Genomic DNA, 6468 nt, shown 5'->3' with positions numbered 1-6468 from the left:
GGAGGTGAGGAGAAGGTTCTTCCCAGCAAGAGAGATTGGCCATTGGAATGTGCTGCCCAGGGAGGTGGTGGAGTCACTGTCCCTGGAGGTGTTCAAGAGGGGATTGGACATGGCACTGGGTGCCATGGGTTAGTAGTCCTGAGGTGTTGGGTGACAGGTTGGACTTGATGATCTTTGAGGTCTTTTCCAACTTTGTTGATTCTATGATTCCACCAGAAGAAGAAACTATAACCCCCCTGTAGTTACTTAAACAGGCTTTGTGGGAAAAGGGACAGAGGGAGTAGGAAAAAAAGACAGTGTTTTTAGGCGATGTCAATCCCATAATGCTTTTGCTGGAGTATGTACAGGTGGATGGCAGTTTAGACATTTACCCCTGTCTATCAAGCCTCATTTTTAGTCTCTTCTAAAGTATGTTTATAGCACCATAACTTTGGAAATGAGCCTTAATGTGATGTTAAGCCTGGGTTCAGAAGATATACTACAGCAACAACTTTGAAATTTAAAGAGGGTAACTAAGCAATGTGAGGAGAATACAAAGGAAATACTTCAGAACTTGATGGGTACACACTGTGCCAGCTGGCAGGTGGACTGACAGTCCAGCCATTGGCAGGGACACCCCTGATGCCAAGGAAGCCACAATTTGACCCAATGTGGCTTAAGTGTGGTGGGGACCTTCCTGGGGAAACTAATAGTGAAGGCATAGCTCATATGATATAGTTGAGAACAATAATTTGTGCATCTGTGTTATTTGAAATAAGAACTTAAAACATTGATCAATTGTAAACACCTCTCTAGCTGTAGTACTGAAGAGCCAAGTAAAAACTAACTAATGAAGAACTTGTTTTTTACTTGACAGACATTCTTGTGAGCAGTTGCTTGTTAGTCTCAGAATCCAAAACAAACCCTGGATGCTCCTCTGTTGGTGTGTCACACATGCTGAGCTGGAAAAGAATATGATGTAAGAGATGAGGGATAGCTTTGTGTTAGTTGTGTTTGTTGCATTATAAAATAGAACAGTGCCTGCTAAGGAGGAAACCATGTGTGGTTCACATGAGTTACACATTTTTTTGTTGCAGTAAGTGATGCCACCTTGAAGCGCACAGCAGGGCACAAACCTTCCTCAGTCTGACTCTACGCCATTAGTCTGTGTGACACATCTGTGAAAGGCCATTAAGGATGTCAGCAAGCTGCCCACCACCTGAATTACACCCTGTCCCTTCTTCATTCTCAGCTTCAGAGAGCTGTCCTAGAATCTCTGCTTTCCCTTACTCCCCAGCAGTATACAGCAAACAGGTCTTCTGCGGTCCTTTTAGTTTAGAAGGAATAAAGTTGTTTTCCTTATACCACATCACTGCAGACTACATTAGATTGTCATGGCCTACATGCAAAGGATATTAGACATTTTCTCTGCTCCTTTGCGTAGATTCATAGAATTGATTTGGTTGGAAAAGACCTTTAAGATCATCAAGTCCAACCATTATCTAAATCTACCTAGTCTGGTGCCAAACCGTGTCCCTCAGCACCACGTCTCTGTGTCTTTTAAACACCTCCAGGAATGGGGATTCAGCCACTTCTCTGGGGAGTCTGTTTCAGTGTTTGAGAGCCCTTTCAGTCAAGAAGTTTCTTCTACTATCCAGCCTGAACTTCCCCTGGTACAACTTGAGGTGATTGCCACTCATCTTGTCACTTTAGTAGGGAGAAGAGGCAAACACACACCTCATTCTAACCACTTTTCAGGCAGTTGCAGAGTGTGAGAAGGTCTCCCCTCAGCCTCCTTTTCTACAGACAACCACCCCAGTTTCCTCAGCTGCTCCTGACAAGACCTGTTTTCCAGACCCTTCACATGCTTTGTTTGCCTTCTCTGGATCTGCTCCAGGACCTCAATGCCTATCTTGTAGTGAGGACCCCAAAACCAAACTCACTACTCAAGGCATGGCCTCGTATATTTTATGGTGGTTTTGGCTGGATCCAGAGCTACAGATAAATTGAGATATCTAATTTTCATGCAGCGCCACAGCTCTGTGAGTCTGGACGTTCCTGCTGGCCTTTCTATAACCCCCTGAGAGTCTGAGGCCTGTGCTGTATGCCTGGGCACATACTCTATGTAACAAAGAGTCTCAGCAAAATAAGCAAAGGAGAAATGCAGGTTTAATTCCTGTCCTGTGGGCACGCAGAAGGGCAGCATCATTCAATTCTTACTGAGTTGGCTGCAATGACCACGTAACAACAGATTGCTTTCAGGTGTTAGGGAAAACTTGTGGTTGGCAGAACCAGGAGAAAGCATGAACAAAGTAAATGAGAGTAATTCAACGTGTCTTTCTCCACAGTGACATAAAGGAGCTATGAGAAAGCAGCAGAGACAAGAGGGCCTTGCATGGTCATAGAACCAATAAGGTTGGAAAGGACCTCAGAGACCATCAAGTCCAACCTGTCACTCAGGACCTCATGACCAACTAAACCATGGCTTCAAGTGCCAAGTCCAAGCCCCTCCTGAACACCTCCAGGGAGGGTGACTCCACCCCCTCCCTGGGCAGCACATCCCACATCTCTCTTTCTGTGAAGAACTCTCTCCTCATCTCAAGCCTAAACTACCCCTGGCACAGCTTGAAACTGTGTCCTCTTGTTCTGGTGTTGCTTGCCTGGGAGAAGAGACCAACCCCCACCTGGCTACAACCTCCTCTCAGGTAGTTGCAGAGAGCAATAAGGTCTGTCCTGAGCCTCCTCTTCTCCAGGCTAAGCAACCCCAGCTCCCTCAGCCTCTCCTCACAGGGCTGTGCTCCAGACCCCTCCCCAGCTTTGTTGCCCTTCTCTGGACACCTTCCAGCAACTCAACATCTTTCCTAAACTGAGGGGCCCAGAACTGGACACAGGACTCAAGGTGTGGCCTAACCAGTGCTGAGTACAGGGCAGAGTGACCTCCCTGCTCCTGCTGGCCACAGTATTCCTGACGCAGGCCAGGATGCCATTGGCCTTCTTAGCCACCTGGGCACACTGCTGGCTCATGTTGAACCTGCTATCAACCGGTACCCCCAGGTCCCTTTCTGCCTGGCTGCTCTCCAGCCACTCCAACCCCAGCCTGTAGCACTGCCTGGGGTTGTTGTGACCGAAGTGCACCACCTGGCACTTGGACTTGTTCAATGCCATCATGCTATGGGAAATATCACTTCTCACTCTCTTCCTCAGCTGGGCAGGGCACACAGTCACAGGTGAGTGACAGCACACCCCATGAAGAGACAATTTCTTCACTACCTGCCACACAGGCTCAAAAATCACACATTAGCACCCCAACAATTCATGGACTATGGTATTATGTCTTTATATCGTGAAGACCAACTAGTAGTAATGGGAGGACTATAGCTGACCCTGATTCAGCTTGAAGTCATTCATTGTTTATCTAGCTGGGTGTCTGCCTGTCCATCTAGGCTATCTGGCCCAGCTAGCCTGTCTTCAGTTCTTTACAGTGGCAGAAGCTGGACAAAGACAGAGAGAAGTCTTTTGGGCTTGCTTAATTGACAGTGACTAGACTAGACTAGACCAGACTAGACTAGAATAGAATTAACCAGGTTGGAAAAGACCTCAAAGATCATCAAGTCCAACCTATCACCCAACACCATCTAATCAACTAAACCATGGCACCAAGTGCCTCATCCAGTCTCTTCCTAAACACCTCCAGTGATGGTGACTCCACCACCTCCCTGGGCAGCACATTCCAATGGCCAATCTCTCTTTCTGGGAAGAACTTCTTCCTAACATCCAGCCTAAACCTCCCCTGGCACAGCTTGAGACTGTGTCCTCTTGTTCTGGTGCTGGTTGCCTGGGAGAAGAGACCAACCCCCACCTGGCTACAACCTCCCTTCAGGTAGTTGTAGACAGCAAGAAGGTCTCCCCTGAGCCTCCTCTTCTCCAGGCTAAGCAACCCCAGCTCCCTCAGCCTCTCCTCACAGGGCTGTGCTCCAGACCCCTCCCCAGCTTTGTTGCCCTTCTCTGGACACCTTCCAGCAACTCAACATCTTTCCTAACAAGGGTGGGGTAAATGGAGACAGTTTCTATTGTGGGTGATGTTCCAATTCCCACAGCACTTTCAGTTTAAACCTGCAGGTTAGAAAATAAGACAGGTGTTCTGATTTTGGAATTTCTCCAACCTATCCAGATATTCACAGTATGTGGGGAGAGGGACTGGTTACTTGGGAAAACTCGAGGGATACAGTCAGGGTATACAGAGATGCATCAAGGAAGGCTAAGGCCCTCTTAGAATGAAGTCTGGTGAAGGAAGTTGTGCAGGGTTAGCACAGCCTGCTCTCACACTCCCCCACCCCCTCCTCCTTCACTGATGGTGGTTAGGGTGGAGGAGTGGGGATGTGAAAACCGCCTGGGAGGCAGAGTTGTTAGCTGAGATAAGGACAATTTACTACTTTATTGCAGGGATATCAGATTACACAAAAGAAAACAGGGGAGGGGAAAAAAGGAAGAAAGCAAAACTGCCCATCAGACAGACTCCCAGACACAGCCTGCCTGAGCCCAGCAAAGTGGGAACTACATGTACACCAATGCAGGCAGCCTGGGCAATAAGCAAGAGGAGCTGGAGGTCCTGGTCCACCAGGGCAACTATGATATAGTCACCATCTCAGAAACATGGTGGGACAACAGGCACGATTGGAGTGCTGCACTGGGGGGCTACAGGCTCTGTAGGAGGGATAGGCGAGGGAGGAGTGGAGGAGGGGTGGCTTTGTATATTAGGGAGACACTTTCTGCCACAGAACTTGAGGTGGAAGATGAGGGAGTTGAGAGCCTGTGGGTTAAAATCAGAGGGCAGCCCAACAAATCTGACATCCTGGTTGGAGTCTGTTACAGACCACCCAACCAGGTGAGGAGGCTGATGAAGTATTCTACAAACAACTGGAAGCTGTCTCAAGATCATCAGATCTTGTCCTTGTGGGTGACTTCAACCTGCCAGATATCTGCTGGGAACTTAATTCAGCAGAGAGGAGGCAGTCCAGAAGATTCCTGGAGCATGGAGGACTGCTTCCTGCTGCAGCTGTTAAGTGAGCCTACCAGGGGCCAGGCTCTGCTTGACCTGCTGCTCTCCAATAGGGAAGGGCTGGTGGGAGATGTGACCGTGGGAGGCTGCCCAGGGTGCAGTGACCACCAGATAGTGAAGTTTTCAATCTGCAGGGAGATAGGGAGGAGCACCAACAGAACCTTCACCTTGGACTGCAGGAGGGCAAACTGCAGCCTCTTTAAGAAACTTATTTGCAAAGTTCCCTGGGTACCAACCCTCATGAACCGAGGGGTCCAGGAGGGTTGGAGCTGCTTCAAACAGGAGCTCTTGAAGGCACAGGAACTGGCGGTTCCCATGTGCTGAAAGATGAGCCCAGGGGAAGGCTCTGGGCCTGGGTGAGCAAGCAGCTCCTGGAGGATTGAAGGGGAAAAAGAGGCTGTGTCACCTTTGGAAGGAGGGGAAGGCTTCTCCAGGTATGTTCAAGGAAGTGGTTAGATTATGTAGGAATAAAATCAGAGAGGCAAAGGCCCAGTTGGAACTGAAGCTGAACACCTCTGTGAGAGACAACAAAAAGCATTGTTACAAATATATTAACAGTAAAAAGAAGGGCAAGAAGAACCTGCACTCCTGACTGGAGCTGGAGGGGAACATGGTGACCGAAGATGAGGAAAAGGCTGAGGTCCTGAACACCTTCTTTGCCTCAATGTTTAACAGCAAGGTAGGAGTCCAGGATGAGTGGCCTCCTGAGCTGGGCAGTGGGGTCAGGGAGCAGTGTGATGCCCTGGAAATCCATGAGGAATTAGTTCGGGACCTGCTGAGCCACTTGGACACTCACAAGTCCATGGGACCGGATGGGATCCATCCTAGGGTGCTGAGAGAGCTGGCAGATGAGCTGCCAAGCCACTCTCCATCATTTTCCTCCAGTCCTGGCTCACTGGAGAGGTCCCAGATGACTGAAACTGGCCAAGGTGGTCCCCATCCACAAGAAGGGACGGATGGAGGAACCTGGAAACTCCAGGCCTGGCAGCCTGACCTCAGTGCCAGGGAAAGTGATGGAGCAGATTATCCTGGAGGCAATAACTGCACCTGAAGGATGGCCAAGGGCTCAGGTCCAGCCAACATGGATTTAGGAAGGGCAGGTCCTGCCTCTCCAACCTGATCATCTCCTATGATCAGGTGACTGTCTGGTGGATGTGGGGAGGCTGTGGATGTGGTCTGCCTGGACTTCAGCAAGGCCTTTGACACCATCCCCCACAGTAAACTGCTGGCTAAGCTGTCAGCTCGTGGTTTGGACAGCAACACTCTGAGCTGGGTTAGGAACTGGCTGGAGGCTGAGCCCAGAGAGTGGTGGTGAATGGTGCCACAGCCAGCTGGCAGCCAGGCACCAGTGGCGTCCCCCAGGGATCAGTGCTGGGCCCTGTGCTCTTTAACATCTTCATTGATGATATGGATGAGGACATTGAGTCCAT

The sequence above is a fragment of the Dryobates pubescens genome, chromosome 8, assembly GCF_014839835.1.
Source record: "Dryobates pubescens isolate bDryPub1 chromosome 8, bDryPub1.pri, whole genome shotgun sequence".
Lineage (NCBI taxonomy): Eukaryota > Metazoa > Chordata > Aves > Piciformes > Picidae > Dryobates > Dryobates pubescens.
The sequence above is the reverse complement of the archived record's forward strand: the minus strand, read 5'-3'. Positions refer to the sequence as shown.